We start from the raw sequence: 25,788 nt of genomic DNA, 5'->3' as shown, positions 1-25,788 counted from the left end.
ATAGCTCTAAGGTCTGAAGTGGGGGCTGCAGGCATAACTTTGGGGTGGCCACTCTTCAACCCTCTACCAATCCTGTAATTATGCGCTCCCTGCTGTGGTTGCCTGTCTCCCTCCTCAGGCCCATCTCATCGTGCATTTTGTTCCACGACAGCACCTCCTCATCCGAGCTGGGACTGCCGATTGCCACAGCCATGTCTGTAAGTCCTGACACAGTGTTACAAGTAGACATCAGTGTTTGATGACTGAAAGAATGAAGGCCTTGAGCTCTGAAGATGTGTCCTTCCAGGGCTTTACCCATGAAGTCAGTGCCGCTGTTAATTGAACCATCAGTGTTGGAGACGTAAGAGGGACATCAAGAGGTTCACAGATAAACATGGATTATCTTCGAATCCCACTCTCCCATATACATTTTTTTTTCCCATATACATTTTGAAGTCTCCTCACACGAGTCTGCAATTTTACCACATGCCCTCTGGGGCATGTTCTTCCCAATTTCACAATGCCTTATAACTCAAAACAATAAGATTTATACACTCAATATTGCACCAGATACTGCCTTGAATTAATAATTGATACGGACAAAACAAACATAGCCCATGCATTGCTGGATCAGCTGTAAAGAATTTGGGCTTCCCTTCTCTCCTCCCCAATATTTTTCTCATGCCAAATTACAGGTTAAGCCATCAACTGTTAAAACCCATGTTGCTAGAGCCTTGAACTATTATTTCAGTCTAACCCCCCTTGTTCAAGTCAAGCATCTTCCCCAGCTCTTTGCTTAAATTCCCTCTAAACAATTGAGGCATGAGGGGGAGCCATTAGTGGACACCAAGCCAGTTCCAATAGATGGAAAAGCAGGCGGCTAGATCTTGTTCTTTCCTGCTTTGGGTCTAATATATAAGGGATTTATCAGTTTGCTCAGCCGCACGAGCAGTGGCCTTGTTAACGTGAGACGTGCCCGGGGAGGCTGTGTGAATGCAGTCGTTTCTATCCAGACACTTGGCAGGTGAAGAAAAACAAGCGAAAGACAGTGGAGAAGGGCCAGGGCTCGGCGCTGGGCAGGCTGTGGGTGCGGAGGGGTGTGCAGGGAACCTCCAACAGCACGGGCTCAAACACTCAGGGAATATTTGCCTCATTTGATACCGGAGGCATTTCCAAAGATTCTTGCAGCTTTCCTCACCAGACAAAAGTGCTACCATTTTCAAATAAAGCCATCAGTGTACGCCAGAGGAACAGGTTTCCAATTACATTGCACAATGCTGAGCTAGGCGAGCACATCTTAAAAGAGCCTGCAGATACCACAAAAATGCGCCCCAAGTGGAAAAGCACAAGGATCTTTGTAAGTGTTGGCCTACAAAGAGAACCTACCATAAGAATGAAACCCTAAGCAATGAGAACCAGTCTGAGATCAGACTCCATTAGCGAGCAAATCGCCTCCCCCAGCCACGATTCGGCAGTTTCTGACACTAACGTGGGACAGCTTTTGCTTTCAGTAACACCCAAGAAAGTCTGGGTGAGTCTGAAGACGTTTACAGCATGATTTCACTTTGTGAGTCTTTGCTGCTTGCGTATAAAAAAGAGCTGGCCCAATGAGGCAGTGGAAGGTAGCTTGCGAAGCAAAGAGTTCCTCTTTTGTGGTGAGCATTATTTATGGAAGAGGCAAAAGTATAATTAACCTGGGTAGTTTTATACAGTTTGAAAGATGACTTCATGGTGGCTTAAGCGGTGTTTGAGTAAATGCCACCACTTGGCTTTAATATGTAGGGCAGATTCGGCTAGGTCGCAGGCCGAATGCATCTCTCTCTCCTGATAAAGATGAAGATGACGGGTTTCTGAGCCTATGTTAGGATTCACGGGGTTATTTGTGCAGAAAGCCTACAGAACTGGACGAGAACAGGAAAGAAATAAACACCTCTCCAGCTCCCACGTGAGGCTTAGACCATTCCCTTGCTCCCGACCCACCAAGGAACCAGCCAGAAATTGGTTGCTCTACGGCCTCTGACATTAAGAGTTGCTTGAACTTTGTTCAAGATCCATCTTGGCTTTCCAAGAGATGAGGCTCTGCCTCTTTCAACGCACTTAGAACAGGAAGGCTGTGTAGTTGGGTGACAGGCTTGTGAAGGCATCCTGAGTCAGCGGGCAGTGGGAGAGCCTGGTGTGTCCCTGCATGGTGACTTTGTCATGCAGATGAGCTGCAGTCGGAGGGGACACAATCCTACCCCAGGAACTGAGACAGGAAAAGAAGTCGGTCCAAGATCCTGAAGACGCTGCTTTCAGCTGCCAGTGGCCACGGTCATGACCACAGCACCTTTTGTTTAGGGTAACAGCTGAAGTAAGGTTCCCGACGCTTGGTGGGAAGGGTTGCCATGGGGAGGAGTGGCAGGTCCTGAGCATCTTAGCTATGGAGCTGGGAAAAGAGAGCAGAGCCGGAGCTTGCTGTGGCCGGAAATAAAGGGGAAAAAAAGATGAAGGAGGCGAGTTGTGTGAGCCTGCGGTCCGTGGGCACTCGCTTCTGCAGGGGATGATCTCCGTGGTGATGCGCAGGGCGTCTGACGTGCTGGGAGGGTTACTAGGAGTACGATTCAAATTCTGAGAGTTTTACACAGGTTAGGAATCCTGGAGAAATTCACGGAAAAGTGTATATTATGAGAGAGCTGCGTGGATTTCAAACGTTTTCAATCCAAATCGGGTAACTTTTCAGTTCTTTTTTTCCTTATTTTTGTTTTTTAAATAGCCTCATTTTAATGTACTTATCACAGTAACCATATAAGGGGTGTGTGTATGTGTGTGTGTGTGTGTGTGTGTGTGTGAACACTCAGCAAACATACAAAGTGTGGAATGGGATTTATTAAACTGTTACTATTCTCATTTAACAAATAACGGAACTGAATCAAGAGAATGTAAATCCTCTCCACGAATCGTCATGGGCTGCCCAGAGCATGTAGCCCCTAAGTTGGGGTCTTCATGGCCACATCGTATGTAGTGGGCTGAAAAGTGTCCCACCCCAAACATCCAATTCCTGGAATTTTGGGATGCTACTCTGTGGCAAAAGGATGAAGGTTAAGGGTTGGGTTGAGGAGGGTCCCCGCTGTCGAAGGGCAGCAGGGGCGCTGTGGCCCTGGCGGAGGTAGAGAGGGCTGCGGTGTGCAGGCGGGCTCCAGCCAGGTCACCGTTGGCACGGGCTCCAGCCGGGTCACCGCTGGCATGGAGCAGGAGAGCAGAGGACCAGGACCCAGGCCACGCCAGCCTGCCTTACCTAAACCTTACTACTTGTGGTCATTGGTCACGAAAAATCCGATCTCAGGCTGTTTTTGTCTATGAACACCCCGAGGTTAGTGGAATTTTTCAGTGCTGCATTTAAGGATTCTCCAAGCAAACACAGCATGAGGCCATGCCAGGAACCTCTTGTTCTAGAAACCTAAAATATGTGTTGAAACATTCCTGGGAAGAAAAAATCCAGATTCCCTTTGTCTTCTTGTAGGGGAGTATCCAGTATATTTTCATCCACGTAATTGAAAAGCTCTTGACCCGACTAGAGAGAAGGAGCCTCGCCTCTGCGATAGGTGACCACACTGGTGGTTTTCCTGAGTATTTGCAAACGCTCAAGGATTCGGGTTTGTCTGTATGAATGTGTAGGATAATGGTGCCACCTAGTGTTCACAAACAGAAGTGTTTGAATTTTGGCGTTGAACTCCAGGATGGGTTTCCATCACTTGCTTTTAACCTGGTCCTTCATTTTCTTGTTTTGTACTTTACATGTATTTACAAGATTTCCTGAATTAAATTTTCATTACTCTGCAGTAAAGGAGGAGTCATTATATCTAAATATCTCTAGCCCGCACCTATTTCACAAATGTGCCAAATCTAATATCTTTGGGTTCAAATATGCAAAACAGAATGACATCTTTTAAATCAATTCCTAGTTTCTCCAAACCATTTTAGATGTTCCGTCATACGTAAATATTACAAATATCTCTCTGTTTAATGATAAAAACAGTTGGAGTTATCTCTTATTTTGGCTTAGCACATTCTTTTTTAGGAAGAATGGATAATTTTTAAAAATCTATATTTTGTAGACTTTCTGGAGAGAACATTTCCAGCCATTAGCAATTAAAGTAAGCAAAATATTACAGTGGGAGAAAACTTCACAATGATTTTAAAGTAAGCTAAGTCTTTCTTGCTCTTAAAAAAAAAACTTTTCAGAAAATACCTTTCTTTTCCTAAAATTAGATCATTATGGATTTTTAAGTGACATCTATTTTGTAGGAAAGTTTTAGAAAGTTATTTGGTCAGCAGAGAGAGGGAGACAGAGAAATCTTAGATTGATAGATGATCAACAGATAGGTACATAGATAGCTAGATAATCTCCCGTCTGCAGATTCACAACCCAGATGCTCACAACCCCCAGAGATGGGCCGCGGCTGGAACTGGAACTAGAAACACAATTTTCATTTCCTGTGTGGGTGGCAGGGCCCAGTCATGGCTGCCTTCCAATATCAGCATCGTCTGATCAGAGCTGGGAAGTGAACCCAGGTATTTACACGTGACTTATCAACTCAGCAGCCTGCACCTGGCATTGGGGAGGGACCCAGCAGGTGGAAAACCTCTCTCTTCCTCTCGCTTTGTAACTCTGCCTTTCAAATAAGTAAAAACAAATCTCTTTTAAAAAATGACCACCCATTGGGAGGCATTTGGCAGATTGGGAGTGCCAGGTTTGAATCCCTGCTGCTGTTCTGAGTCTGGCTTGCTGCTAACGCACACCCCGGGAGGCAACAGATCATGGCTCAAGCACCTAGGCCTCTCATGCCTCCATGGAGGCCTGGATTGAGTTCTGGGCTCCTGGCTTCAATCTTGCCCAGACCAGCTGTTATGGGCATTTGGGGAGTGAACCAGCAGGTGCAAGTTCTATCTCTGCCTTTCAAATAATAACAGGAGGTGCTTAGATTAATTAAAATTTTGAACAACAACCACAAACCCCCTTACCACTTCCTGTTTTCACAAGGTCGTGCAAATAGGGCTGGACAGAAAGGACCAGTTATGCTGCTCCTGGGTAGTTCTTGGGTTTCCTGAAGACCAGCTGTCCATGTCCCTGAGCACGCTATACATTTATCAGAGTGCAGCTGATCTCTTGTGTGTGATTACTGAGTCCCCAGGCAGTGCCTCAACAGTGCTGGGACTGAAGCTCCCCAGAGAACTGGGCTGTTTGCTGCCTTAGCATAGCTGTGCTCCCTTTGGGTTCCAGCTCTGAAAGATGGTCAGCAAGTGAGTGCTCAGTTTCTTGCATCACTGCCTAGTACCACCTGACCTTTGTTTTATGTGACCACTGAACCCCACACACGCTGTGCCCGAGTTCCTGCCTGAGTAGAAGATGCCGTGTGGATGAATCTGTCCCAGGCTATCCAGGGGGATCTGAGAAAGGCTCAGTTCCCAGCGTTCACCTCCTACCCAGCACAGCTCACTGGGGGCCTGTAATTTTTCATATGACTTTTTATTCTCCCCACTGGAGAGCTGGTAAACTCTCTCTAGCTCTCAGGGAAACCCTGGAAACTTGCAGTAATTCACGCATTTGATTGTGGTCGATACACAGAGTGAAGAGTCAGGAAAGTGGAGAAGCCAGGAGAAGGTAGAGGCGAGATCGCAGCGGGACCAAGGAACCCAAAGGGGTGAACCAGAGGCTTAAGGCTCAAAGCCCTGGACTGGAGCAGGGGTTTGGCCCAGCAGTTCATTGCTATTGGAATGTCAGTATCCCATAGCAGAGTCCTGACTTTGCTTCCTGTTCTCTGCTGATGCACACTTGGAAGGCAACAGGTGATAGTTCAAATACCCGGACTTCTCCCACCTGTGTGGGAGACCTAAACGTGTAGGGAATCAATTAGCAAATGGGAGCTCTGTCTGTTTCTTTGCCTTTCAAATTAGAGAGATAAAACCTACAGCACTGTGTTGGAGCAGGATGCTGGGATCTGCTGCAGTTCTGACTGATGACACCTGCTTCTGTATTTACCATCTTAGATTGGGGGTCTTGGAGTAATGATCAGGAGTGAGGCAGAGTGGTTCTTGAGCTAGGAACAATGTCAAGGAGATTTTCAGTGGAGGGGAAGTACTTCAGGCATCCGTGCTTAACTGCATGGTGGTCCAGAGGGTGTTTTTTCTCTATGCTTTAACGAGTTACTTGCAACCAGAAGTCTTGATTGGATCATAAACTGTGAAGTAACGTGATCTCATTGTGAATCCCGCCGATCATAAGAACAGTTATTATTTTTACTTGTATATATTTTTATCTTTTTATTCAATTATTTTATTTTGATAATCTTTACATAGTTGATTATGGCACAAAGGGTCAAGGGCTACAGGAAAGACCATTGTTTCCACATTCTCTCTCTCTCTCTCTCTCTCTCTCTCTTTTTTTCTGTATCTGGGGTAAGTGGGGAGATAAAGCCAGAAGTCACACCCAACCTCCCATCCATCCCAGAATCTCTGATGTGGGGAAGGCTCCGAGGGCACTGCTCAAGTGGTTTTGATAGTTCAACAGTTCTGAATTGCTGCCAGTCTTGCCATTCCAAGCACTATGAAATCTCTCCATAATCCACTGGCTGACTTAGCCCACCTTAGAGTCTCCATTTGCCCAGATTTTCACTGTCAGCACATGGCTGGGGTAGATGACCGATTTGGTCTGTCCTTCATCCTCTGTTGTGGTACCAAGTGTCCTCTGCAGGTTCCAATGGACTGTCATATCCTCCGTGTGCACCTGGATATGCTGTCCACTGCTCCATCTGAGTCTCTGAGGAGGTTCAGCTTTAACATAAGCACTCCAAGGTTGGACCATGGAACCTGCACTTCTCTTCATGATTGGGTTCTGAGATCAGCAGTTCAGTTGGATAGATCCCCAAAGAAACTTCATCTGAAGTAATCCCAGACCTGATTCTTGTGTGTGCATGTCAGTAAGGGTACCGCACAGTCCATCACCTCAATTAGTTCATGCATATGCTGGTGGTTGCAATTCCTGGGTCAGTTCTGTCTCCATCTCTGTCTTCTACACAAACCAATGGATGTTGCAGTCCAGCCAGATTCTGCCCATCACACACTCGGCCCTCACAGAAACCAGTGGGAACTGCAGCCTAGTTGGAGCAATCCACAATAACCCCCACCAGTCCTGTCCCCTGCACTGATTCCTGTTATTGCCAGTATGTACAGCAGACTGGTCCAGTCTGTCCCACATCCTATTCAGCTCTCACAAATGTCATTGAGCATTGAAGCCTAGTTCAACCCAACCAGCCCCACTATCCAGCTTACACACCTGCTGACGAGTGCCACTCTCTGTCTAGCCATGCCTGTCCCAGTCCTGGTTTTCATGCTTTCCAGTGGGAGTGGTAACCCAAGAGGGATGTGCCCACTATTTCCCTACTGGGCCCACTCCCACTCCTGGATCATGCACTCTTCTGGTGATTCTGCAGGTTAACTTGATAGAGTTAGCCTCCAGTGCCCGCATCTACCAGCTGATGCTGTGGCAAAGTGCAACTAACCCTCACCCACTGTGATTTATGCTGCACCAGTAGGAACAGTCAGCTCAGCCTGGCATTTCCCTGCTCTAGTTCACATGAGACCCACAGGTGTTGCAGCCCTGTCTGGTCTGGTCTGCCCCATCCCAACTCATGTTCTCCAGTGGGAATGGTGGTCCAGCAGGGGTGCCCTACACATTCCCCCTACCAGCTTTGCCCCCTCGCCGCTAGGTCTCACGTGTGCTGGTTGGGTGCTGCGGCCCTGTCTGGCATTACCCGCCTCACCTTGGCATTGCCAGTTGGTGCTGTAGCCTGGCCCAACCCGGCCCACCTCCAATTCCAGCTCACACTGGTGGGGATTTCATCCTAGCTCAGTCCAGCTGGCACCCAGTCCCAGCCCTAGCCTGTAATGGTTATCTGTTGCAATTGAATCTGGCCCGACCCACGCTCTATTCTGGTGCTTGGATTCTCCAGCGGGTGATGTGAACTGGTTCAGCCTGGTCTGCCCCTGATCTGTGCCAAATGCATGCCAGTGGGTACCGTTCCCTGGCCTGGTCTGGGCTGCTCCCTTTCATGGTTCTTGCACTCCCCTGCAGGGACTGTATCCTGACAGAGGAGTTGCCCAAGCTCCTCCATCAGAACCTGTCCCAGTGAAGAACAGTTATTTTTAAATGGCCATTAAACCAAGAGGGACTTCGTGTCCCTGTCTGTCAAATTGGGGGCTTTACAAGCCTCTTTAAAATTATACTTTGTTTAATTCAGAAATAAAATTTGAGAAGTTCATGTTCAATAACTGAGCATGTTTTCAAATATTACCTTTTGGATTTTATTCAGAATTCTTATGTTTTTACGTAGCAGGACCAGAACTCCCCTGACTCAGTAAAGTACAGCCTGCTGGATTCTGTGCACATAGTGGCTATTCCAGCCTACACTGCCACCAACAGTGAGGGAGGTACCCTTCCTACCATATTCATACCAGCAGGTGTTATCGGTAGAGTTCTAAATGTAAGCCAATCTCACTGCAGTTAGGTGGAACCTCAAAGTGGTTTTCATTTGTATTTCCCTGACATCTAGGCAGCTTGAGCATTTTTTCATGTCTATTAGCTGTTTAAATTTGTTCTTTTGAAAAATGTTCATTTCCTTTGCCGGTTTCTTCACAGGGTTGTTTGTTTTGCATTTGTTTAGTTTCTGAAGCTCTTTGTAAATCTTGGATATTAACCCCCTATCAGTAGTGTAGTGTGCAAATGTTTTCTACCATTCTGTTTGTTGCTTCTTCACTGTGTTGATTATTTCCGTTGCTGTATGGAAGCTTTTTAGTTTGATGTCGTCCCATTTGTTGTTTTGGCTTTGACTACCTGTGATTTTGGTGACTTTTCTAGCAAGTCTTTTCCCGTTCCTGTATCTTGGACAGAAGTCCTATGTTTTTCCTCTAAGGTTCCTGGGTGCAGATGTAGGTTCTTGATCCATTTAGAACTGATTTTTGTATAAGTTGACAGGTGGGGATCTTGCTTCTTACCTCTGCAGGCTGATATCCAATTGTCCCAGCAGCATTTGTTGAAGAGAACAGAGTTTTCCCTGGATTATTTTCAGTTTTCTTGTCAAAGATTAGTCGGCCGTGTATGTGTGGGCTCCCTTCTGGTGTTTCTCTTCTGTTCCATTAATCTTTGTTTCTGTACCAGCACCAGACTGTTCTGACGACCACTGCTCTGTAGTATGTCTTGAGGTCTGGAATTTTGATTCCTCCAGCTGGATTTTTATTCTTCAGGATAGCTTTGGCTATTTGTGATCGCTTGTGTTTCCAGATGAACTTTGTGTCTTTTGTTTCTGAGAAGAATGTTGTTGAGATCTTGATTGGGGTTGCCTTGAATCTGTATATTTCCTTTGATAATATGTGCATTTTGATGATGATTATCCTGCCAATCTAGAAACATGGTAAGTTCCTCCATTTTAATGTCTTTTTCTATTTTATTAATATTTTAAAGTTTTCATCATAGAGGTCTTCCACATCTTTGGTTAGGTTAATTCCAGTGTATTTAAGATTCCTCTCTGCTATTTTAAAGAGAACTGTACTTACAATGTGTTTCTCAGCCCTACTAGTTATACTAGTTATATCAATTTGTGTTCATTAATTTTCTATCCTCTGATGAATTTCAATAGTCTCTTGATGGAGTCTTTTAGTTCCCCTGTGTACAGAATCATGTCATCTGAAAACAGGGATAGTTTTAATTTGTCACTTCCAATTTGAATTACTTCAGTTTTTCCTGCTTGATAGCTCTGGCAAGGACTTTCAGTACTATATTGAATAGCAATGGTGAAAGTGAATATCCTCTTCTAGTTCCAAATCTTAGTGGAAAAGCTTCCAGTGTTATTCATTTAGTATGATGTTGGAATCAAGTTTTTCATTTATTGCTTTGATTCTGTTAGATATATATTCTGTTATGTATATATTCCTTTTATGCCTATCTTACTTAAGGTTTTTAGCATAAAGTGGTGTTGCTTTATCAAATGCCTACTCTGTATCTATTCAGATGATCATGTGGTTTTTCTTTTTCAATTTGTCGATATGGTATATCACATTTATTGACTTGTGAGTGTTAAATCATCCCTGCATGCCAGGGATATTTCCCTCCTGGTCCGGGTGAATGGTCTGCCTGATGTGCTGTTGGATCCTGTTGGTTAGTATTTTGTTGAGGATCTTTGTGTCTATGTTCATCAGGGATACCGGTCTGTAGTTCTCTTTTTCTGTTGTGTCTGTCTGGCTTTGATATTAAGGTAATATTGGCTTCCCAGTAAAAATTTTGAAGGATTTCTTCTCTTTCTATTGTTTTGGAATAGCTTGTGGAGGATGGAGTAAGTTCTTGAAACATTTGATAGAATTAATCAGTGAAGTCATCTTTTCCAGCGCTTTTCTTGATTGGGAGGCTTTAATTACTGATTAAATCTCAATTCTTGTTATGGTTCTATTTAGATTGTTGGTTGCCTCGTGATTCAATTTTGGTGGATTGTATGTGTCCAAAAATCTACACATTTCTTTTAGGCCTTCTAATTCTTTGGCATGTAGTTGCATGTAATAGTTTCTAATAATTCTCTGTATGTCCAAGATATCTTTTGGTATGTTTCCTTTTTCATCTCTGATCTCATTGATTTGTATCTTCTCCCTGCTTTTTGATTAGTTGGGCTAGTAGAGAATCCATTTTGTTGACTTTCTCAAAGAACTAACTCTTTGATTCAGTGATCTTATGTGTTGTTCTTTGCTCTCTATTTGGTTTATTTCCTCCTTAATTTTGGTTATTTCTTTTTTTCTGCTAATCTTGTGATTACATTTACCTCCTTCAAATGTAAGGTTAGCTCATTTACTTATTATTTTTCTAATTTCTTAATATAAGCATTGATTGAGATGAACACTGATCAAAACTTTTAACACTGCCTTGTGTCCCATAAGTTTTGATATGTTGTGCTGATGCTTTTATTTGTTTCAAACTTTCCTTTTACCCTTCTTCCCTTTTCTTTCTTTCTTTTTTTCTTTACAGTTCCATAGGCTCAGGGATTTCCCCTTCCCCCAAACACCCAATTTCCCCTATACTACAGTCCTACATAAACAGTCCTAACCGTCATTCTATGTAAGTGCCTCATGATATTGTAGCTATAGACAATGGTAGGAAGTCCAACATTCTATTTTTCATAGTGTCACCATATTCATACTCAGTTTATCATTGAACATAGCAATATGTAAGTGTATATTTGTTTATTCTTAGGTAGTTCTAAGGTGTATAAAATCACGATATGAAAATGAGTGTTTATTCTTTTTTTAAAAAGACATGTTGAATGTTATCAGATGTGATTCAGAAATAAAAATGATCAGATTGTTTTTCTGTGATTTACAAAGGTTCTTACTGTTGAGAAATCATCCTTCATATGAATCTCATATAGTTATTATGCGTTATTGCTTTAAAGTGCTGATAGACTCATCTGGCTAATATATGACTTTATTGATATGTAACATAGAATTACTCTGTAAATTCCTTTTTGATGAGCTCTCTTCATCAGGCTTTGGTGTTGTATGTAACTCCTGCTTTACAAATACAAAAGGAAGCTTTTCTGCTCGCTTTCCATTCTGGACAAATTTCTATAAAATGACAACACTCTCTTCCTGAAAATAGAGCCACTGTCCTCTCTCATCTTCTGTCTCGCTTTTCTTTCAACTTTCTTTGTGTCCTGTGATAACTTGCTTAGAAGCCTTTTTTTTGTAGTTTCTTTTCATCAATTCATATTATCTGAGATCATTAGTTATGTGCAGAGTCTCACTGCTGTGTGCTGAAACTTGAGCAAAGTATTCTGTAACTTGTAAAATGTCTCGGAGCTTCTCCATCTTTCTTCATGTTTTGCCTCTCTGTAGTTCCTGCTCATTCACTGTATGAGGTTTGGCCAACGTTTCCCAGCTTTGGCACTGTTGCGGTTTTGGGCCAGGATTCTTGTTGTGATGATCACCCTGGCACTGTCATGTGTTTGGCAATGTTCAGAAGCTCTACCCACCATGTGCCAGGAGCAGCTTCTCCTCCTCCCCACCCAGCTGTGACAATTTAATCATCCTCAGACATTGCTGAATGCCCACCAGGTAATGCCTTGTAGACATCTATTCCTTGCCAGCTCTTTTGGGATTTTCAGCTTTTTCCACAGCTTGGGTTTTGAGTGTATTTTATTCTAAGAGTATGTTACCATTTCTTTTCATTTTTTAAAAATCCATTTGGCTCATTTCAGAGCTGAGAAGAGGTTGGAGGCTCTTTTTTTTTTTTTTTTTTTTTTTTTTTTTTAGATATAGTACTGTATTCATTTGTGGTAGGTCTGATTTGGACAACCCCACGTCTCTTGGTAATTTTCGGTAAGTGTGTACAACAAAGGAAGGGAAGGGATAGCAACTGGCAGTGTCTTTTGCTTAGCTCAACCCTTAGAGTCACTGTCCAGATCCATAGCTAAATTAGAGTATAATTGGAAATATGCAAGCAGTTATGATGAGCTAATGACCTAACACAGCATTTTTTTTTCATGGAGTTAGTAGTTCATGAGTGATGAATGATACATGCCCGGAGGCGTGGTGATTCTAACGATTGGAAATGTGAATGCAGGAGGCAGTGTGTGACTGTTGAGGAGTGTTACCCAGAAGAAATAGACCTAGGAACAGAGAGCTTGCTTGTGGGACACAGATTTTATGGGCAAAGCAGGCCCACTACATGTATTCATGAGTTTTTTATATACTTTATCTTAGTGAAATACACTTCTTAGAATGGCCTTAAACCATAATCTCTGTTTGAAGCTTGAACTAGAAATGATATAGACTCTGTTAGTCTTGTAGTTCTTTCCTATTACATTGATGGGACTGAATGAAATTTAAACTTTGAAAATAACTTACCACTCAGGAGAACTAAGGACTATTTTATTAAAAGCAATCTGTCATTATCAGGTGATATGTCCAATCTTGATTTGCAAATAGAAACATTTCAAGGAGACCTAAATGTTCTACAAGGTTTTGTTTTTCCTACTTGTTATATTGTATAGTGAAAAACTGTGATTCAAAAACTTTTACTTGTAATTAATATCATCGTGTGACATCAAATAAGCAAAATGAACTATTAAGTATTTCTGAAAAGTTATGAAAAGCCAAAATTTGGTGCAAAGTCTTTTAAACTGTTTTTAACAAGAAACATGCATTGCTTCTTACAACACCAAGAGTATCATTAATGTCAGCGAAATGATATCTTTGTCATGAGTCATAGATCTTGGTGGAGTTCAATACTGAAAAGCTATTAATAACTTTCAGTTGATAGCATAGATCTCTTTCTGACTTCAAGAATGTAATGTTGAAATTCCAAGTCACTAATTCTTTTTATGATGTGGTGACAGTTCAGTAGTTTCACCTATTCTGTATTTTTGCCTTAGAAACTCTGACTTGTGTGTGGGTGCCAAGGGAACTTTGATATTTTATAAAATGCTTAAAAAGTAGATTTTCAGTATTCTCGAAAAATTATATTGATCAAATCTACAGCTAATATCGATGAGGTCAGAGATAATAGGCAACTCAAATTCTTAATCTAACAAGGTAAAATATCACAGGGAAAGGTCAGTGCTTTGACCTTGTGAGAAGAGCTGCTGCCTGCAGTGTCACCATCCCCTACGGGTGTTGCTTGGAGTCCTGGCTGCTCCACTTCCCATCTAGCTCCCTGCTAATGTGCCCAAGAAAGCAGCAGCAGAAGGTCCAAGTCCTAGGACCGCTGTCTCCACAAGGAGACCCAGAAGAAGCTGTAGGCTTCTGGCTTCTCACCTGCCCCGCTAGAGTCATCGCTGTCATTTGTGGAGTGAACCAGTGGATGGAAGATCTCTCTCACTCTCTTTCTGTCTCTCTATGAATCTGCTCTTCTAGAATGAAGGTTAAGTCGTATGACATTGATCCATCACCAGTTTGCTCAGACTACCTTTCAATACATCTATAATGAAAACTGTAAGTTGTTGGTAGTCAGGAAAACATTATTTAATTTTGAAATAATAAACTAGTTAAATTTTTTTTAAAGCCAAACTTTTTAGTATGTATTATTCTGTCCTACATCACTGTTTGTTATACTTTTGTGATAGATGACTATAAGTAATATAATATGAAATCTTATGTATCAATTCCTGCATTGAATTTGTGAATTATCTAACATGGCTCCCTGTTGTCTCATAATACTTTTCATAAGTTGTTCTGATCTTATTTTCGAAAAAGCTTTCCTTATTAAATTTATGTGAGAGGCAGAAAGACAACCCTCCCACCTGCCTGCTTCCTCTTCACATGCCTGCATCTGCTGTGAGTAGGCTTGGATGAAGCCAGGACCCTGGAACTCAGGCCTGGTCTCTCCCGGGCACTACAAAGACCAAAATTCTTCAGCCATAACCTGCTTCCTTCCAGCATACACACTACCAAGAAGCTGGAATTAGGATCAGAACCAGCACTCAAACCTTCACACTCAGAAGCACCAGTCAGAGCTGAGTCAATCCCAGATCAGGAGCCAGGAGCCTCTTCTGGGTCTCCCATGCAGGCACAGGGTCCCAAGGCTTTGGGTTATCCTGGACTGCTTCCCCAGGCCACCAGCAGGGAGCTGGAAGGGAAGTGGCACAGCCAGGGCAGAAACAGGTGCCCATGTGGAATTCTGGCATGTGAAAGGGAAGGACTTTAGCTGCTGGGCCATCCTGTCGGTCCTTCAGTCAGAGTCTTAATCACAAGACCAAATTCCTGCCACCTTTTCTGATTTTCAAGCCACTGTTTTCTTTGGAGAAAGCGTAGAAGATTGTAAAGAAAGTGATTTACTCACAACCTGAGATAATTGTTAAAATCTTAACCTATAATTGTTTGCTGTTTCCTTTTTTATTGATTTCATTTTCTTTATTTGAAACACAGAAAGAGAGAGGGAGAAGAGGAAGGGGAGAGAGAGGGAGAGGGATCTACAGTGTGCTGGTGGTGACTTAACCCACTGAGCCACACATCACCAGCCCTGGTTGTCCTTTTCTATGGTTGAATATCCAGATTTTTTTCAAAACGGAGTCAAGCTGAGTTTAAAGTTTTATATCCTATTGCTTATCTAATTACATTCTTGCCAGCATTTTCTCATAATATTAGGTAGCCTTCCAAAATGTGACTTACCAAAGTTACACGAAAATTACATTTCCTTCAGTGAATGAGAAAAGTGCATATCACCATTCTGATTATTCTTGAATATCTACGTTATTTCTTCTTTTCTTAACTTCGAATAACTGCAGAAAACTTCCTAGTACATATTTTTTTTGTACATTTCTGTTTTTATTTATTTATTATTATTATTATTACTATTATTTTATGATGCAGTTCCATAGACTCTGGGATTTCCAATACCCTCCTTCTCAAATTTCCTCCCCCAATACACTAATTTCCCTTGTGTTATTACAATAGTACAGTTCTTCATAAACGGTTTCACTTCCATCATTGCAGACATGGACAATGACAGGGAGTCCAGCATCCTATTTTGACAATGTATTTAACAATTTCATTGGGAGTCCATCTTTGGTCTGGAAGTAGAGATGCCTACTGCATTGTATCCTCACATCTGAATATGGTCATCTCCATTGCACAATTACTGTACATTTCTGTTTGTTTTTTAATAGCTAGATTTTTTTTACTTCATATAAAATTTGGTGCTGGCAAGATCCTAAAGAGCAGATGCATTTTTTTTCCTGTCCACATGTGTGCAGAGCAGTTTGCTCTAGCTTCCTGAACCCCACTTCTTGGTAGGCTTCCATCTTTGTGATCTGAGAAGGAATGCCAGCCACCACATCCTTGCTCCCCATAGATGTGGAAGGAGAGGTGAAGGGACATGACAGCTGTCTTGTAGGAGATGTCCTGAAATTGACACACAATTGACAAAATGCCTTAGATGCATTGACAAAATGCCCAACCTGCTTGTTACAACGGTGTGCAGCAGTGCCCTCAATTCAAGCAAGACATATTTTTTTTATGATGAATATATATGTGTTTTTATTTTCTAAAGATTTGCTTATTGATTTGGAAGGCTAAGTCACAGGCCGGATGTGGGGAGGACAGGGAGGAATAGAGAGAAGTGGAGAGAGACCTTTTGTCTGCTGGGTTCATGTCCACAATTACCAGGGCCACGCAAGCTGAACTGAGGAGGCTGGAACAAGTCTCCCACGTGGATAATGAACACCCGGGCACTCAGGTCACCTCCTGCTGCCTTCCCAGGTACACGAGTGGGGCCGAGACTCAAAGTGCCCTCATAACATGTCAGCATTACAGGTAGCATCTTTTTTTTAAAGATTTTATTTATTTTTATCGTAAAGTCAGACATACAGAGAGGAGGAGAGACAGAGAGGAAAATCTTCAATCTGCTCATTCATTTCCCAAGTGGCCACAATGGCTTGAGCTGAGCCAACCCAAAGCCAGGAGCCAGGAGATTCTTTTGGGTCTTCCACGCGGGGTACAAGGTCACAAGGCTTTGGGCTGTCCTCGACTGCTTTCCCAAGCCACAGGCAGGGAGTTGGATGCGAAGTGGGGCTGCCGGGATTAGAACTGGCGACCATATGGGATCCTGGGGTGTGCAAGGTGAGGACTTTAGCCACTAGGCTATCGCATTGTGCTCTGTGCCCTATAGGTAGCATCTTAACTTGCTGCACCACAATACCAGCTGTTATGAGTATATATTTAATACAGAAAATATAGATACAAGTGGATGAATCACTTGGAAAGTTGATTGGTTACCCTTAGGGCCAGGAATTTGACCAGTGTCTAACCTTAACCTTACCATGTGATGATAGTAGTTCCTTGGGGGATACTCAGGCCACATACAGTTCACAGTTCTTTATTCAGTTCTTATGGTGACTCCTTGGGTTGGCTTAACATGGATTATTTCTGCTGGGACTAGAAAAGTCAAGTAAGCCACAATCTAGAATTTCCACAGAAATTGAAAGTTGTTACTTTTGGTAGGTATAATACTTTAATTTCGCAGTCACCTTTTAATTTTTCTCCTGTGCATAGTTTGCAATAATAATTGGCTGACAAATCATGTAAAGTTAGGATTTTGGATTCATGCGACTAAATGCCCACCGTTCATACTACTCTGAGAAAGGTGTAACAGTTTTACTTGGAGGTATAACAGTTTTACTTCCTGAAACAAGTAGTTTCAGATGCATTTTAATAAAATTTGCTGTAATACTGCAATGTTTGAATTGTGAACAATTATTAAATAGCAACCATTTCCAGACTCTACAGTCCTGTTATATTCTGATCCTCTTCTAAGAGCACACAGCCCCCAAATGGAGTCTTTGTTCTTTGCCTCTTTCAGCAGCAGGACAGTATGCCAACTGAGTAAGCAATCAGGACAAGAATACAGATACACCTCTCTGCTCTCACACTGACTTTTGTTCCAACCTGGAAAAATCTTACAAATTTTCCGTTTCTAGATCTCTATATTACAAAGGAGGTTAAAGAAGACATGTAAGAATCACATTGTCTTTGCGTCTGAATTCCAAAAGTATATTATATCAAATGACTTTGTCTATTTTTTCCTGTATTTTTAACTACCTTGTTGTCATTAAAAATTCTCCACTGCATATTGACAGTGTATGGCTAGAAAAGGTAAGACAGGCTTCATGTGCTGTGGTAGAAATGTCGAATAATCCAGAAAACCACACCACACTAATAAATGCTTTCAAGTCAGTCAAAGCTGTGTGAGAAAGACGATGCGCTCTCTGACCATCTGATATGGACTTGAATTGTTCACCATTACTGACATTTCTTAAGTTCAGAACTAACCACTGCTCGAGATAAGTTCCTAAATTTTGTACTCCTAAAGGATTTCGATAGCTCACCACCAACATAGTAGGTATTTAATAGGCACTGCAGGGTATGACTGAAGCTCCCAGAAAGACGTGCAGGATCTCACAGCAGGAGTTTACCTAAGGCCAGTGAAAGAGTAGACGCCATCAACGGACATCTTGAAGTTCCCCAGGGAAGGAATGAACATTCAGGAAGAGACGGATGACCCGGGACACCTCATGACATCCTTTTTAGCCACTAACCGTGGGATTCAGGTTACTGAAAGCGTAATGTGGCTCAAGGACTTTTCTTTCACAATAGGAACACATGTCTTTTACAGATGAAATCTTTTTCCTCTTTTACATGAAAGTATGTGCTTGGTTGACTAGCTAGAGTGCAGCTTGTAGATGAAAGGAAAAGAGGATCTTAAAAAGTAGAGCTGCACTGGAGAGAAGAATGTGGAAGGAAAAATACGACATGATTAAAGGATGCCAAGGCCTGGCTTGGACTGTTTCCTTGGAGAGTACTCGAGTGTCTGGGGAGACAGCTCCTCAGAGCCACTCCAAGACCTGTGCTTTTATCTCAGGATCAAGAGGAAAAGGAAGGGGCTGATGAAGCGGCCTCTTGATGGGCCAAATGTTAAATGCAGGCTAAGGAGCGCTTTGGCAGCTGTCTGAGGATCTGCCTTGAAAAACGAGAGTTTTGATAGCTGGAAAGGGACCTTGAGACATGACAAGCTCAGGTCCAAGATTTGTCAACTTTTACACACCATTTGTCTTTCTCTTGGTTTCCCAAGGAGTGATGTTGATGAATCCAGTGTACCGGGGTGGGGTGCGGGGGATGGCAGCTGATTTCCTTCCCTCACACTTTGTACATGCTAAACCTCATGGGCTACCTCAGAGGCTTTTTCTTGGTAGAAAAAGGGGTTGTTTTGGGGGTTAGGCACATCAAGTAATCTTACTGTGATGGTCAGGTGGAGTGTACAAATTAGAGGTAAGTTCAAAACTCATGGAATTTAAGTAAAGAAAGTGCATAGTAGGAAAAAGCCAAGCCAGGGTGCCACAGGACACTGTCCAAGCACTCGAGAATTGTTTTAACAAGGCATTCTGGCACATCACAACGGAATCGATACAGACAGCTTTTTCTTTTAATTAGATAAAGTTCAAGTTTGATAATCTTTTTAAAGATTCATAGAAACAGTTTCTAACTTCAGCTGGCCTTGAAACCATGGTTTCTGGCTAGTTCTTTTGATGTTTTCAAACCAGAGTTGTATTGATTGTCCCATTAAGGTGTGCAGGACCTAGGCTTCAGACCCACATGTTCTGCTGCCTGCCACGAAAAACTGTCTGCCCCATCATCTGGGCAGGTGTTAAGCTAATGCTTTCTGAGGAAAGATTAACTTGCAGAATGCATATAGCAAAGGTGGTCGGTAGCATGTTTTTCATAGAAGTTTCACCCAGTCTTTCAGGCATGGAACTCTATCTTGAATCCTGAAAATTGAGCCCTGAAGGTTACACCCACTCCAACCAGTGTCTCTTTTTGGACCCACAGAATTTTGGAAGCTGCATCTGTTGGATCTTAAAGAATCTCTTTTCCTGTCCAAAGATAAGGATACTGAAGCCCAAGATGTTAAACTGTATGGTTTCAAGATGGCTAATTGGAGTTTAGAATGCATTTCTACTCTGAAGGACATGATACAAAGCTGGGACTGCGTCACGTGCTCCACGGTCAAATTTGCCTACGGTAACTCCACAGTGAAGTCAGCAGCCTGCATTAGGGAACGCACGTTCTAAAAACACACTGTAGTTTTCTATGTGTATAAGACAGCCTGAGGAGTTCTGGAACATCCTGGGTAAAGGATATCTCAACACAAAATCAGATTCCAGTTACAGCAGGAGGATAGGTCAGTATCCGGAGATTTAAACTTGGAAGATTAAGTTCTGGAAGTGCAGAAAATTTCAGTTCTTCCTGTCCTGCCCTTGATGCTGTGGTCACAAGCTCACCATTCTAGGGCAGGTGAATTGAGTGGCAGCTGTGTCCATAGAGTGAGCAGTCATGTCATATAAGGGTCAAGATTACAGCATGTAGTATCTTTCCTGCAAGTTCCAGCACTCAAGGGACTGCTGGGCTGGCCCGGAGCAAGCTAGCAGAGTGACCCACGAAAAGCCCAAGCAGATGGACTGGATCTCAATAAGCAAAAGCAGAAATGTGGAGCAAAGGAAAGCAAACTTTGGAAAAAGTTTATCAGTGTTAATACAGTATCAGAATTTCTAAGATCCGGGGCACTGAAGATCAATTCTGTAGTCTGTACTTTTGTCATAGCTGATATGCTAAGTCTCAGCTTTGTTCATTGTAAGACTCATACTTCACTTGGCTTGGGAAGAAATACCTCACAGAATCACCTTGCAAAGATGGAGGCGTCTGTTCTGGCCCTGCCAAGGCAACTGCAGGTGAGACTTGCAATTCGATAAATCTATAGCAGGCATAATAATGAATAAGTAATAAACTCAACAAGAATAATATGTAAGTAATAAAATCTTAATTTTTAAGTTAACAGTTTTGTTTGGCCTGGGAATGTTATTGTTAGGTTTAAACTTTCAGGGCAGTCGGTGTCTGACTTAGAGAACTGATCCTCTACTTGTGGTGATCCTGTATGGGTGCTGGTTCGTGTCCTGGCTGTTCCACTTCCAGCTCTCTGCTTGTGGCCTGGGAAGGTAGTAGCTGAGGAAGGCGCAAAGCCTTGGGCACCTGTAACCATGTGGAAGACTTGGAAGAAGCTTCTGGCTCCTGGCTTCGTGCTAGCCCAGCTCTGGCTTTCATGGCCACTTGGGGAGTGAACCTGCAGAAGCAAGATCTGTTTTTGTTTTTTTTGTTTTTTTCCTCTCTCCCATTCTCTCTAACCATACTTCAAGTATAATAAATAAATCTTTAAAAAATAAATTATTCCAAAGAAAACACAGAAATGACTGCTTGAGGCAGAAAAGACCTTGATTTGAGCAGGCCGGCATTGTGAAGTCTGCAGGAAGATGACAGCTGCCTGGTCAGCAAATGAGGGCCCCCTGAAGCTGGGGCGTGGGGGCGGGAGGCTGGGAGGGGTTGTGTTAGTAACTGTTTATCCATGTAAGGGGACAAGGACATTCAGAAAGCGTTCTTGGCTACTGTTGACCTAAGCTGCTCATTTACAAAATATTATTTGGGCTATTTGCAATGTCCCAGGGGCATGTGTTGCAGGAAAAGTAACTTGTGGGACTTGACTGTCTCAGCCCAGTGGCCTGATGGATTCCCAGTTAGAAAGATCCAAGATCCTTGGCAGGAAGGAGGTTCCCCGGCCTGCAGACAGCCTCTGCAGATGCATCCAAAAGGAAACTAATTGGAAAACAAATCCAAGTTACGGTGTAGTACTTGTGGGACATGTGGAGGCGTCCAGGTATAGCACCTCTCCAGTTGGCCCTAATGGAACTGTGGCATCTCTGTGCCTTCTCCTTGGGAGAGCCACTGTGGGGAAGCCCTGGAGGAGCAAAGAGGCTGAAGAAAATGTCAGGGACTTAAGGAGAAAGCATGTTTTCATTCTTATATTTCTGTACTTTGTTTCACAAAAATAACCTGCTTTTTTTTTCCCTCAAGAGTCAGAAGTTTGCTAGATACATTTTTGCAAGATTCCCTTCCAAGTCTGAGCCCTCTGAAATTGTAAGATCTAGCATCAACAATGTGAAGGCTTCTTCAGTAGGTTCTAACTTCATATTCCAAAGCAAGGTTTAGAAACGACCCTGTGCCTGCTTCACAGCTGAAATCATGTTCTACTCTCAAAATAAGGTATTTTCCTGCCAGACTACTGTAGAAACAAATTACAACAGGCATGAGTACCCTGTTACCAGACCCCCAGGTTCTAGATGAGCTTAGGCGCGTGAGCTTGGTTCTTGCATCCTTTAACCTGCAAATTGACTTGTTGGGCAGAAATATGGTTCCTTTGTTTCCTAAAAATTAGCAAAGATGAAATGACAAGGAGTTAATCCTGGAGATTTTTTTTTTAATTGAAAAAGCCGGGATTTTATTTTTGTTGCTGTTTACCACCAGTGCCACCACTGGATAGTTTTTAGAGCTCTTACAGGAGGAGCCTCGTTCAGCTCCCTGTTAGCTCACTGGGTGGATTCTTACCGTTACAGTATAGCTGAGGAAACTGAGATCCAGAAAAATAAAATGAAATTTTTAATTCTTTCACTACATCTTCCTAAATATTGAGAAATACAGGAAATTCTGTGATCATGATAAATGATGTGAGATTATCTCCCGTTTTAAATCACACAGAATCTATATTAAACTAATAATGGAGTTTGGCTACAACCTTACTTCCCATATTTGTTGAATTTTGGGTTTTAAAATTGTTCAGAGTACAAGAATCTGAGAATTAACTCATCAAACGTAGCTCATTTTCAAATTATAGATGTCATCTCAGGCAGGTTTTGTGTTAGAAATTATAATTTTCAGTTACGAATAAATACATTTTATAAGCTTATATGAGTTTCTTGTTGCTGACTTAGCAAATTGTCACAAAGAGGGGTTTAGATTTGTTCCTGTGTAGTTCTGGGGGAGGGGTCAGAGACCCACAGTTGACTTCTTTGGCTGAAGTGAGGTGCTGCTGGCTGCGCTCCTTCCTGGGGACTGCAGGTGCCAGGTTTCTTGGCCCCAGCATCTCTCACAAGCTGTGAATTACGACTCCCTTCCTTCTTCAAATCCAGAAAGGTCAGGCTGAGTTCCTCTCTTGTCGCCCTCTCCCTGGCTCTGTCACTCCTCTCCCACCTCCCCTGAGGATCCTTGGCCTTACCTTGTACCCACTGCAACATCTGGGGCGGTCTTCTGACGCCAACAGAGCAGAGTGGCATCCAGTACTTCCATCTACTTGCGTTTGTGCTATGTAACCGAACACGTTTGCGTTTTCTGGGGGCTGGGCCCTGGACATCTTGGAAAGTCCAGTATTCTGCCTACTGCAGAATGCTCTTCAACTTCCTCCACCTTTCTTGTCCATAGTTGCTGTCTTGATCACTTTAGTGATCTCCTCGGAGCTTTAGTCTTCCCTGGTATCTACCCTTGTGACTCTGAGAAACTTGCTTTCATGGAAACTGATATTTCATTGAACATTTAAATATATCACACTGTCATTTTTCTAGCAATGAAGCATATATTGGGGTTTAAATACCAACCAAAGGCATCTTTTTTTGCCACAAAAATTCCATGATTTATTTCTAAATAGAAAAAAAGGATACAGGCAGAGCAGTTAAAAATGTGGTCGAGGAAAGGGAGAGATTTGTTACTTAGAACTCACACAGGTGGTGCTGGCCGCATCAGCTCCGTAATCATTGCCAGTGCCTACTTTTAGCTCAGTTGGAATAATGGTGGGTTTTTTGTTGTTGTTGTTGTTGTTGTTACTATAGAAAAAACCTTATCCCAGTATTGTCATACAAAAGGCGAACTGAAATAGCTCAGCTGGGAGAGTGTTAGACTGAAGGTCTAAAGGTCCCTGGTTCAATTCCTGATTTCAGCAATGATTTTTAGATACCACTGGTGATTATGCCTTCCTGTCAGTCTCCCTATGTCCATCATTCCCTCTCCTTCAAGGCTAAAGTCTCCCTGATTGGTGCTGATGCAAGCGCATCTTTTCCTGTAACCCCCTCCTGTCCACAGACTTCAGTATTTTAAGTCATAATGATAATAACTGGGGCCATTGCAGGTTAAGCTGCTGCCAGCCTCGCTCACGGGCACAGGTTTGTGTCTCAGCTGTACACTTCCATTCAGTTTCCGCTAATGTGCCTGGGAAGGGAGCAGTAGACGGCCCGAGTGCTTGGGCTCATGCCACTCATGTGAGGGAGCTGGAAGAAGCTTCTGGTTTCTGGCTGTGGCCTGGCTCAGCTCTGGCGTTTGGGGTCATTTGGGGAGTGAACCAGCAGGTGGAAGATCTCCTTCTGTTTGTCTCTCCTTCTGTCTCTGTAACTCTGGCTTTTAAATGAGTAACTAAGTAAATAAACAAACAATATTTTAGAAAAATAGTAACAGTAAGCTCTCTTGAGAACTTACTATGTATCACATTTTCATCTAAAGTCAAAATATCAACTTATTGTCACATAGTCACTCTAAAACAACTTGCTGAGGCCTGACATGTGCTTACTTTATTGCATGACTTTTCCTGGCCAGGGACTTGGTAAACTAGAACTACAAGACAAGTGTCCTTCTAAGAATTCTTCACCCCTCCATCTATTAAGGCAGTATCCAAGGTCATCATCCTGAAAATATACGTATGGAGATGCCAGAGCAGGTAGGGGATCTCAGGGGAGGAGAATGAGGCCACGGTGTTAGGCTGGGGACGAGAGAGGAAGCACTATGTACGCTCTCAGTAATCTCTGCTTCATTATTGCAAGGCATTCTGGTCCCTCGCCATGGCTACGCACATATGTCTACCTGACAGTGCTGATAGGTAAAGGGGACTTGGATTGTATTGAGCAGATTATTGCATTATGAAGACAATTAAGATCACAATAGTTCCTATGGTTGCTTAAGGCCTAAGTCACTGAAACACATTTTAAGAAACATTTGCTTGAAAAATAAGTTGTATACTCCAGATCCAATCTTAAACATAGCCATTGTTAGAGTCTGCTGTTTAATCTTTGCCCAGATTTTTCCCTGTGCAGCTCATAATGTAAAGCGGACATATATACACATAAATGCACTTATCATTTTGTACAGCAATTAGATAAGGAATCAAATATTGGTCTATGGTTTCTAAGCAGCAGGACTCAGTACCTAAAACTAACATTAGAGTTTCATTTTCTTTTGTGTCTTGTCCTCTACATGTTTTAAATAAACAAAGGAAAATATTATGTGAGGCTAAGAAAAGAAAAATGAAAGCCTAGTTTTAGAATAATAAAAAATCTGAAAATCACATTTTTTATTAAACCTTAAACAAGAAAATCAGTGATAACAGAGAGGTAACACTTCTTGGATTTTTATTTTGTGTCAGATTTCATTTTGAGCAAGTTCTAGGAATCGATTTAACAAATGATCAAGAGATTTTAAAGACAGAATGAAAATAGGCATTGATAGCCATCTGAGAGTACTGCAGGAAAATTCAAACAGAGGGCAAGAGCCAGACAGTGAGAGAAGACCAACGGAGCGCTGTGTCTGGCATGGCAGTGGGCACGCACCTGGAGAGCTCACTGCTGCCACCCTGGTGAGGCCAGCTGGTCTACACGTGGCCTAGTCAGAAGTCATCACAGAAGAAGAGCACTGAAGACAGCTTGTATCTGTCACTCAGCTCATACTGATCACAGGAATAAACACCAAATTTGCCCTTTTAACTCCTCATTCTTAGTGTGGTATTCAATTCACAGTAACAGTAACAGTTACAGTAACAGTTACAGTCATTTCTCTTTACGCTAACAATTTTTTAAGTTACCATGGTGCAGAACATAAGCTGGAATGATTTTTTTAATCATTCTGTTTCTGAAAAAATGTAATATGCTGGCCGAAGCAGACTCCCTGACCAACAGAAGCCTGCTGGAAAGAGCATCAGTGGCCTGCAGCCTTGGGCTTAGTCTAACATTGGTTCACTGGACTTCTGCCTTCGGGATCTGTAACTGCAGTGGATGGAAACTGAACTGTGTTCATGCTTTTCTATCCCTCACTCAGAACTGGTTCCAACCCACATCCTGGGAGGCCTGGAGGGGGCTTTCCCAGTGATCATTCAGTGAAATAGGGGTTGTTCAGTGAAACAGACACAAGAGCTGTGGAGAGATGCCAAACAAGGAGGACAACCCAAGACTGACAGAAGGAAAATGGACCGAAAATGCTGTGTGCGCGTGCTGTTCCTGCGTGTTGCGAGAAATTAGACAGAACAATCTGCTTTTCTAGGCACACAGATCACAGGTCCTTCTCGAGAAACTGAACTGATAAATATGGATCTCCAGACTTGAGAGC

At 42.6% G+C, this 25,788-nt stretch overlaps 1 non-coding gene across 1 annotated transcript; it reads left to right on the top strand.

The window, feature by feature from the left end:
• Positions 1 to 23,289: 23,289 nt before the first annotated feature.
• Positions 23,290 to 23,362, top strand: TRNAF-GAA (transfer RNA phenylalanine (anticodon GAA)). The gene has a single exon. It is a non-coding gene; the product is annotated as a tRNA-Phe (tRNA).
• The last annotated feature ends 2,426 nt before the right edge of the window (positions 23,363 to 25,788 follow it).

The sequence above is a fragment of the Ochotona princeps genome, chromosome 5 (assembly GCF_030435755.1).
Source record: "Ochotona princeps isolate mOchPri1 chromosome 5, mOchPri1.hap1, whole genome shotgun sequence".
NCBI lineage: Eukaryota > Metazoa > Chordata > Mammalia > Lagomorpha > Ochotonidae > Ochotona > Ochotona princeps.
Note: the sequence above shows the minus strand (reverse complement) of the source record. Positions and strands in the feature narration are given on the sequence as shown.